We start from the raw sequence: 11,071 nt of genomic DNA on the forward strand, positions 1-11,071 counted from the left end.
TATTTTAATGAGCTTTGTGTGTGTGAGAGTGTGTGTGTGTGTTAGGGTATTTAGAAAGAGTAATTATTCTGTTTTCATAATTCACACTGTATTTTAATGAGCTTTGTGTGTGAATGAGAGTGTGTTAGGGTATTTAGAAAGAGTAATTATTCTGTTTTCATATTTCACACTATTTTAATAAGCTGTGTGTGTGTCTGTGAGAGAGAGAGAGCGAGTGTGTTAGGGCATTTAGAAAGAGTAATTACTCTGTTTTCATATTTCACACTATTTTAATGAGCTGTGTGTGTGCGAGAGAGTGTGTGTGTTAGAGTATTTAGAAAGAGTAATTATTCTATTTTCATATTTCACACTGTATTTTAATGAGCTTTGTGTGTGTGTGTGTGAGAGAGAGAAAGAGAGTGTTAGGGTCTTTAGAAAGAGTAATTATTCTGTTTTCATATTTCACACTGTATTTTAATGAGCTTTGTGTGCGTGTGAGAGAGAGAGTGAGTGTGTTAGGGCATTTAGAAAGAGTAATCATTCTATTTTCATATTTCACACTGTATTTTAATGAGCTTTGTGTGTGTGTGAGAGAGCGAGTGTGTTAGGGTATTTAGAAAGAGTAATTATTCTGTTTTCATATTTCACACTGTATTTTAATAAGCTTTGTGTATGTGTGTGTGTGAGAGAGTGTGTGTGTGTGTTAGGGTATTTAGAAAGAGTAATTATTCTGTTTTCATATTTCACACTGTATTTTAATGAGCTTTCTGTGTGTGTGTGTGTGTGTGTGTGTGTTAGTGTATTTAGAAAGAGTAATTATTCTGTTATCATATTTCACACGGTATTTTAATGAGCTTTGTGTATGTGTGTGTGAGAGAGTGTGTGTTAGGGTATTTAGAAAGAGTAATTATTCTGTTTTCATATTTCACACTGCATTTTAATGAGCTTTGTATGTGTGTGAGTGTGTGTGTGTGTTAGTGTATTTAGAAAGAGTAACTATTCTGTTATCATATTTCACATGGTATTTTAATGAGCTTTGTGTATGTTTGTGTGTGTTAGTGTATTTAGAAAGAGTAACTATTCTGTTTTCATATTTCACACTGTATTTTAATGAGCTTTGTGTATGTGTGTGTGAGAGAGTGTGTTAGTGTATTTAGAAAGAGTAATTATTCTGTTTTCACATTTCACGCTGTATTTTAATAAGCTTTGTGTATATGAGAGAGAGAGCGAGTGTGTTAGTGTATTTAGAAAGAGTAATTATTCTGTTTTCATATTTCACACTGTATTTTAATAAGCTTTGTGTATGTGTGTGTGTGAGAGAGAGCGAGTGTGTTAGTGTATTTAGAAAGAGTAATTATTCTGTTTTCATATTTCACACTATTTTAATAAGCTTTGTGTATGTGTGAGAGAGAGTGAGTGTGTTAGGGTAATTAGAAAGAGTAATTATTCTGTTTTCATATTTCACACTGTATTTTAATAAGCTGTGTGTGTGAGAGAGAGAGAGAGTGTGTTAGGGTATTTAGAAAGAGTAATTATTCTGTTTTCATATTTCACACTGTATTTTAAAAAGCTTTGTGTGTGTGAGAGAGAGAGCGCGCGAGTGTGTTAGGGTATTTAGAAAGAGTAATTACTCTGCTTTCATATTTCACACTGTATTTTAATGAGCTTTGTGTGCGGGTGAGAGAGCGAGTGTGTTAGGGCATTTAGAAAGAATAATTACTCTGTTTTCATATTTCACACTATTTTAATGAGCTGTGTGTGTGAGAGAGAGTGTGTGTGTTAGAGTATTTAGAAAGAGTAATTATTCTATTTTCATATTTCACACTGTATTTTAATGAGCTTTGTGTGTGTGTGAGAGTGTGTTAGGGTATTTAGAAAGAGTAATTATTCTGTTTACATATTTCACACTATTTTAATGAGCTGTGTGTGTGCGAGAGAGTGTGTGTGTTAGAGTATTTAGAAAGAGTAATTATTCTATTTTCATATTTCACACTGTATTTTAATGAGATGTGTGTGAGTGTGTGTGTGAGAGAGAGCGAGTGTGTTAGGGTATTTAGAAAGAGTAATTATTCTGTTTTCATATTTCACACTGTATTTTAATGAGCTGTGTGTGTGTGTGAGTGTGTGTGTTAGGGCATTTAGAAAGAGTAATTATTCTGTTTTCATATTTCACACTGTATTTTAATAAGCTTTGTGCGTGTGTGTGTGAGAGAGAGAGCGAGTGTGTTAGGGTATTTAGAAAGAGTAATTACCCTGTTTTCATATTTCACACTATTTCAATGAGCTTTGTGTGTGTGTGAGAGAGAGTATGTGTGTGTTAGGGTATTTAGATAGAGTAATTATTCTGTTTTCATATTTCACACTGTATTTTAATGAGCTTTGTGGGTGTGTGAGAGAGAGCGAGTGTGTTAGGGTATTTAGAAAGAGTAATTATTCTGTTTTCATATTTCACCCTGTATTTTAATAAGCTTTGTGTGTGTGAGAGTGTGTGTGTGTTAGGGTATTTAGAAAGAGTAATTATTCCGTTTTCATATTTCACACTGCATTTCAATGAGCTTTGTGTGTGTGTGTGAGAGAGAGCGAGTGTGTTAGAGTATTTAGAAAGAGTAATTATTCTGTTTTCATATTTCACACTGTATTTTAATGAGCTGTGTTTGTGTGTGTGTGTGTGTGAGAGAGAGAGCGAGCGAGAGTGTTAGGGTATTTAGAAAGAGTAATTACTCTGTTTTCATATTGCACACTGTATTTTAATGAGCTTTGTGTGTGTGTGTGTGTGTGTGTGTGTTTGTGTTAGGGTATTTAGAAAGAGTAATTATTCTGTTTTCATATTTCACACTGTATTTTAATAAGCTTTGTGTGTGTGTGTGAGAGAGAGCGAGTGTGTTATCGTATTCAGAAAGTGTAATTACTCTGTTTTCATATTTCACACTGTATTTTAATAAGCTTTGTGATTGTGTGTGTGTGAGAGAGTGTGTGTGTGTGTTAGGGTATTTAGAAAGAGTAATTATTCTGTTTTCATATTTCACACTGTATTTTAATGAGCTTTGTGTGTGTGTGTGTGAGTGTTAGTGTATTTAGAAAGAGTAATTACTCTGTTGTCATATTTCACACTGTAGTTTAATAAGCTGTGTGTGTGTGAGAGAGTGTGTGTGTTAGGGTATTTAGAAAGAGTAATTATTCTGTTTTCATATTTCACACTGTATTTTAATAAGCTTTGTGTGTGTGTGTGAGAGAGAGCGAGTGTGTTATCGTATTCAGAAAGTGTAATTACTCTGTTTTCATATTTCACACTGTATTTTAATAAGCTTTGTGTATGTGTGTGTGTGAGAGAGTGTGTGTGTGTGTTAGGGTATTTAGAAAGAGCAATTATTCTGTTTTCATATTTCACACTATATTTTAATGAGCTTTATGTGTGTGTGTGAGTGTTAGTGTATTTAGAAAGAGTAATTACTCTGTTGTCATATTTCACACTGTAGTTTAATAAGCTGTGTGTGTGTGAGAGAGTGTGTGTGTTAGGGTATTTAGAAAGAGTAATTATTCTGTTTTCATATTTCACACTGTATTTTAATGAGCTTTGTGTGTGTGTGAGAGAGAGCGAGTGTGTTAGGGTACTTAGAAAGAGTAATTAATCTGTTTTCATATTTCACACTGTATTTTAATAAGCTTTGTGTATGTGTGTGTGTGTGAGAGTGTGTGTGTGTTAGGGTATTTAGAAAGAGTAATTATTCTGTTATCATATTTCACACGGTATTTTAATGAGCTTTGTGTATGTGTGTGTGAGTGTGTTAGTGTATTTAGAAAGAGTAATTATTCTGTTTTCACATTTCACACTGTATTTTAATAAGCTTTGTGTGTATGAGAGAGCGAGTGTGTTAGTGTATTTAGAAAGAGTAATTATTCTGTTTTCATATTTCACACTGTATTTTAATAAGCTTTGTGTATGTGTGTGTGTGAGAGCGAGCGAGTCTGTTAGTGTATTGAGAAAGAGTAATTATTCTGTTTTCATATTTCACACTATTTTAATAAGCTTTGTGTATGTGTGAGAGAGAGTGAGTGTGTTAGGGTAATTAGAAAGAGTAATTATTCTGTTTTCATATTTCACACTGTATTTTAATAAGCTGTGTGTGTGTGTGTGTGAGAGAGAGTGTGTTAGTGTATTTAGAAAGAGTAATTATTCTGTTTTCATATTTCACACTGTATTTTAAAAAGCTTTGTGCGTGTGAGAGAGAGAGCACGCGAGTGTGTTAGGGTATTTAGAAAGAGTAATTACTCTGCTTTCATATTTCACACTGTATTTTAATGAGTTTTGTGTGTGTGTGAGAGAGCGGGTGTGTTAGTGTATTTAGAAAGAGTAATTATTCTGTTTTCATATTTCACACTGTATTTTAATGAGCTTTGTGTGTGTGTGTGAGAGAGAGTGTGTGTGTGTTAGGGTATTTAGAAAGAGTAATTATTCTGTTTTCATATTTCACACTGTATTTTAATGAGCTTTGTGTGTGTGTGAGAGTGTGTTAGGGTATTTAGAAAGAGTAATTATTCTGTTTTCATATTTCACACTATTTTAATGAGCTGTGTGTGTGCGAGAGAGTGTGTGTGTTAGAGTATTTAGAAAGAGTAATTATTCTATTTTCATATTTCACACTGTATTTTAATGAGCATTGTGTGTGTGTGTGTGTGAGAGAGAGAAAGAGAGTGTTAGGGTACTTAGAAAGAGTAATTATTCTGTTTTCATATTTCACACTGTATTTTAATGAGCTTTGTGTATGTGTGTGTGAGTGTGTTAGTGTATTTAGAAAGAGTAATTATTCTGTTTTCACATTTCACACTGTATTTTAATAAGCTTTGTGTGTATGAGAGACAGAGCGAGTGTGTTAGTGTATTTAGAAAGAGTAATTATTCTGTTTTCATATTTCACACTGTATTTTAATAAGCTTTGTGTATGTGTGAAAGAGAGTGAGTGTGTTAGGGTAATTAGAAAGAGTAATTATTCTGTTTTCATATTTCACACTGTATTTTAATGAGTTTTCTGTGTGTGTGAGAGAGCGAGTGTGTTAGTGTATTTAGAAAGAGTAATTATTCTGTTTTCATATTTCACACTGTATTTTAATGAGCTTTGTGAGTGTGAGAGAGTGTGTGTGTGTTAGGGTATTTAGAAAGAGTAATTATTCTGTTTTCATATTTCACACTGTATTTTAATGAGCTTTGTGTGTGTATGAGAGTGTATTAGGATATTTAGAAAGAGTAATTATTCTGTTTTCATATTTCACACTATTTTAATAAGAGGTGTGTGTGTGTGTGTGTGTGAGAGAGAGAGAGCGAGTGTGTTAGGGTATTTAGAAAGAGTAATTACTCTGTTTTCATATTTCACACTATTTTAATGAGCTGTGTGTGCGCGAGAGAGTGTGTGTGTTAGAGTATTTAGAAAGAGTAATTATTCTATTTTCATATTGCACACTGTATTTTAATGAGCTTTGTGCGTGTGTGTGTGTGTGAGAGAGAAAGAGAGTGTTAGGGTATTTAGAAAGAGTAATTATTCTGTTTTCATATTTCACACTGTATTTTAATAAGCTTTGTGTATGTGTGTGTGTGAGAGAGTGTGTGTGTGTGTTAGGGTATTTAGAAAGAGTAATTATTCTGTTTTCATATTTCACACTGTATTTTAATGAGCTTTGTGTGTGTGTGTGTGTGTGTTAGTGTATTTAGAAAGAGTAATTATTCTGTTATCATATTTCACACGGTATTTTAATGAGCTTTGTGTATGTGTGTGTGAGAGTGTGTGTTAGGGTATTTAGAAAGAGTAATTATTCTGTTTTCATATTTCACACTATTTTAATAAGCTTTGTGTATGTGTGAGAGAGAGTGAGTGTGTTAGGGTAATTAGAAAGAGTAATTATTCTGTTTTCATATTTCACACTGTATTTTAATGAGCTTTGTGTGTGTGTGTGTGTGTGTGTTAGTGTATTTAGAAAGAGTAATTATTCTGTTATCATATTTCACACGGTATTTTAATGAGCTTTGTGTATGTGTGTGTGAGAGTGTGTGTTAGGGTATTTAGAAAGAGTAATTATTCTGTTTTCATATTTCACACTATTTTAATAAGCTTTGTGTATGTGTGAGAGAGAGTGAGTGTGTTAGGGTAATTAGAAAGAGTAATTATTCTGTTTTCATATTTCACACTGTATTTTAATAAGCTGTGTGTGTGAGAGAGAGAGAGTGTGTGTTAGGGTACTTAGAAAGAGTAATTATTCTGCTTTCATATTTCACACTGTATTTTAAAAAGCTTTGTGTGTGTGAGAGAGAGAGCGCGCGAGTGTGTTAGGGTATTTAGAAAGAGTAATTACTCTGCTTTCATATTTCACACTGTATTTTAATGAGCTTTGTGTGCGTGTGAGAGAGCGAGTGTGTTAGTGTATTTAGAAAGAGTAATTATTCTGTTTTCATATTTCACACTGTATTTTAATGAGCTTTGTGTGTGTGTGAGAGAGAGTGTGTGTGTGTTAGGGTACTTAGAAAGAGTAATTATTCTGTTTTCATATTTCACACTATTTTAATAAGCTGTGTGTGTGTCTGTGAGAGAGAGAGCGAGTGTGTTAGGGCATTTAGAAAGAGTAATTACTCTGTTTTCATATTTCACACTATTTTAATGAGCTGTGTGTGTGCGAGAGAGTGTGTGTGTTAGAGTATTTAGAAAGAGTAATTATTCTATTTTCATATTTCACACTGTATTTTAATGAGCTTTGTGTGTGTGTGTGTGAGAGAGAGAAAGAGAGTGTTAGGGTATTTAGAAAGAGTAATTATTGTGTTTACATATTTCACACTGTATTTTAATGAGCTTTGTGTGCGCGTGAGAGAGAGAGTGAGTATGTTAGGGTATTTAGAAAGAGTAATCATTCTATTTTCATATTTCACACTGTATTTTAATGAGCTTTGTGTGTGTGTGAGAGAGCGAGTGTGTTAGGGTATTTAGAAAGAGTAATTATTCTGTTTTCATATTTCACACTGTATTTTAATAAGCTTTGTGTATGTGTGTGTGTGAGAGAGTGTGTGTGTGTGTTAGGGTATTTAGAAAGAGTAATTATTCTGTTTTCATATTTCACACTGTATTTTAATGAGCTTTGTGTGTGTGTGTGTGTGAGTGTGTTAGTGTATTTAGAAAGAGTAATTATTCTGTTATCATATTTCACACGGTATTTTAATGAGCTTTGTGTATGTGTGTGTGAGAGAGTGTGTGTTAGGGTATTTCGAAAGAGTAATTATTCTGTTTTCATATTTCACACAGTATTTTAATGAGCTTTGTATGTGTGTGTGTGTGTGTTAGTGTATTTAGAAAGAGTAACTATTCTGTTATCATATTTCACACGGTATTTTAATGAGCTTTGTGTATGTTTGTGTGTGTTAGTGTATTTAGAAAGAGTAACTATTCTGTTTTCATATTTCACACTGTATTTTAATGAGCTTTGTGTATGTGTGTGTGAGAGAGTGTGTTAGTGTATTTAGAAAGAGTAATTATTCTGTTTTCACATTTCACACTGTATTTTAATAAGCTTTGTGTGTATGAGAGAGAGCGAGTGTGTTAGTGTATTTAGAAAGAGTAACTATTCTGTTTTCATATTTCACACTGTATTTTAATAAGCTTTGTGTATGTGTGTGTGTGAGAGAGAGCGAGTGTGTTAGTGTATTTAGAAAGAGTAATTATTCTGTTTTCATATTTCACACTATTTTAATAAGCTTTGTGTATGTGTGAGAGAGAGTGAGTGTGTTAGGGTAACTAGAAAGAGTAATTATTCTGTTTTCATATTTCACACTGTATTTTAATAAGCTGTGTGTGTGAGAGAGAGAGAGCGTGTTAGGGTATTTAGAAAGAGTAATTATTCTGTTTTCATACTTCACACTGTATTTTAAAAAGCTTTGTGTGAGTGGGAGAGAGAGCGCGCGAGTGTGTTAGGGTATTTAGAAAGAGTAATTACTCTGCTTTCATATTTCACACTGTATTTTAATGAGCTTTGTGTGCGTGTGAGAGAGCGAGTGTGTTAGTGTATTTAGAAAGAGTAATTATTCTGTTTTCATATTTCACACTGTATTTTAATGAGCTTTGTGTGTGTGTGAGAGAGAGTGTGTGTGTGTTAGGGTATTTAGAAAGAGTAATTATTCTGTTTTCATATTTCACACTGTATTTTAATGAGCTTTGTGTGTGTGTGAGATTGTGTTAGGGTATTTAGAAAGAATAATTATTCTTTTTTCATATTTCACACTATTTTAATAAGCTGTGTGTGTGTGTGTGTGTGTGAGAGAGAGTGTGTTAGGGTATTTAGAAAGAGTAATTATTCTGTTTTCATATTTCACACTGTATTTTAAAAAGCTTTGTGCGTGTGAGAGAGAGAGCACGCAAGTGTGTTAGGGTATTTAGAAAGAGTAATTACTCTGCTTTCATATTTCACACTGTATTTTAATGAGTTTTGTGTGTGTGTGAGAGAGCGAGTGTGTTAGTGTATTTAGAAAGAGTAATTATTCTGTTTTCATATTTCACACTGTATTTTAATGAGCTTTGTGTGTGTGTGAGAGAGAGTGTGTGTGTGTTAGGGTATTTAGAAAGAGTAATTATTCTGTTTTCATATTTCACACTGTATTTTAATGAGCTTTGTGTGTGTGTGAGAGTGTGTTAGGGTATTTAGAAAGAGTAATTATTCTGTTTTCATATTTCACACTATTTTAATAAGCTGTGTGTGTGTGTGTGAGAGAGAGAGAGCGAGTGTGTTAGGGCATTTAGAAAGAGTAATTACTCTGTTTTCATATTTCACACTATTTTAATGAACTGTGTGTGAGCGAGAGAGTGTGTGTGTTAGAGTATTTAGAAAGAGTAATTATTCTATTTTCATATTTCACACTGTATTTTAATGAGCTTTGTGCGTGTGTATGTGAGTGAGAGAGAAAGAGAGTGTTAGGGTATTTAGAAAGAGTAATTATTGTGTTTTCATATTTCACACTGTATTTTAATGAGCTTTGTGTGTGTGTGAGAGCGAGTGTGTTAGGCTATTTAGAAAGAGTAATTATTCTGTTTTCATATTTCACAATATTTTAATAAGCTTTGTGTATGTGTGAGAGAGAGTGAGTGTGTTAGGGCAATTAGAAAGAGTAATTATTCTGTTTTCATATTTCACACTGTATTTTAATAAGCTGTGTGTGTGAGAGAGAGAGTGTGTTAGGGTATTTAGAAAGAGTAATTATTCTGTTTTCATATTTCACACTGTATTTTAAAAAGCTTTGTGTGTGTGAGAGAGAGAGCGCGCGAGTGTGTTAGGGTATTTAGAAAGAGTAATTACTCTGCTTTCATATTTCACACTGTATTTTAATGAGTTTTGTGTGTGTGTGAGAGAGCGAGTGTGTTAGTGTATTTAGAAAGAGTAATTATTCTGTTTTCATATTTCACACTGTATTTTAATGAGCTTTGTGTGTGTGAGAGAGTGTGTGTGTGTTAGGGTATTTAGAAAGAGTAATTATTCTGTTTTCATAATTCACACTGTATTTTAATGAGCTTTGTGTGTGTATGAGAGTGTGTTAGGGTATTTAGAAAGAGTAATTATTCTGTTTTCATATTTCACACTATTTTAATAAGCTGTGTGTGTGTCTGTGAGAGAGAGAGAGCGAGTGTGTTAGGGCATTTAGAAAGAGTAATTATTCTATTTTCATATTTCACACTGTATTTTAATGAGCTTTGTGTGTGTGTGTGTGAGAGAGAGAAAGAGAGTGTTAGGGTCTTTAGAAAGAGTAATTATTCTGTTTTCATATTTCACACTGTATTTTAATGAGCTTTGTGTGCGTGTGAGAGAGGGAGTGAGTGTGTTAGGGCATTTAGAAAGAGTAATCATTCTATTTTCATATTTCACACTGTATTTTAATGAGCTTTGTGTGTGTGTGAGAGAGCGAGTGTGTTAGGGTATTTAGAAAGAGTAATTATTCTGTTTTCATATTTCACACTGTATTTTAATAAGCTTTGTGTATGTGTGTGTGTGAGAGAGTGTGTGTGTGTGTTAGGGAATTTAGAAAGAGTAATTATTCTGTTTTCATATTTCACACTGTATTTTAATGAGCTTTCTGTGTGTGTGTGTGTGTGTGTGTGTGTGTTAGTGTATTTAGAAAGAGTAACTATTCTGTTTTCATATTTCACACTGTATTTTAATGAGCTTTGTGTATGTGTGTGTGAGAGAGTGTGTTAGTGTATTTAGAAAGAGTAATTATTCTGTTTTCACATTTCACGCTGTATTTTAATAAGCTTTGTGTATATGAGAGAGAGAGCGAGTGTGTTAGTGTATTCAGAAAGAGTAATTATTCTGTTTTCATATTTCACACTGTATTTTAATAAGCTTTGTGTATGTGTGTGTGTGAGAGAGAGCGAGTGTGTTAGTGTATTTAGAAAGAGTAATTATTCTGTTTTCATATTTCACACTATTTTAATAAGCTTTGTGTATGTTTGAGAGAGAGTGAGTGTGTTAGGGTAATTAGAAAGAGTAATTATTCTGTTTTCATATTTCACACTGTATTTTAATAAGCTGTGTGTGTGAGAGAGAGAGAGAGTGTGTTAGGGTATTTAGAAAGAGTAATTATTCTGTTTTCATATTTCACACTGTATTTTAAAAAGCTTTGTGTGTGTGAGAGAGAGAGCGCGCGAGTGTGTTAGGGTATTTAGAAAGAGTAATTACTCTGCTTTCATATTTCACACTGTATTTTAATGAGCTTTGTGTGCGGGTGAGAGAGCGAGTGTGTTAGGGCATTTAGAAAGAATAATTACTCTGTTTTCATATTTCACACTATTTTAATGAGCTGTGTGTGTGAGAGAGAGTGTGTGTGTTAGAGTATTTAGAAAGAGTAATTATTCTATTTCCATATTTCACACTGTATTTTAATGAGCTTTGTGTGTGTGTGAGAGTGTGTTAGGGTATTTAGAAAGAGTAATTATTCTGTTTACATATTTCACACTATTTTAATGAGCTGTGTGTGTGCGAGAGAGTGTGTGTGTTAGAGTATTTAGAAAGAGTAATTATTCTATTTTCATATTTCACACTGTATTTTAATGAGCTGTGTGTGAGTGTGTGTG

This window comes from Carcharodon carcharias, chromosome 27, assembly GCF_017639515.1.
Source record: "Carcharodon carcharias isolate sCarCar2 chromosome 27, sCarCar2.pri, whole genome shotgun sequence".
Classification (NCBI taxonomy): domain Eukaryota; kingdom Metazoa; phylum Chordata; class Chondrichthyes; order Lamniformes; family Lamnidae; genus Carcharodon; species Carcharodon carcharias.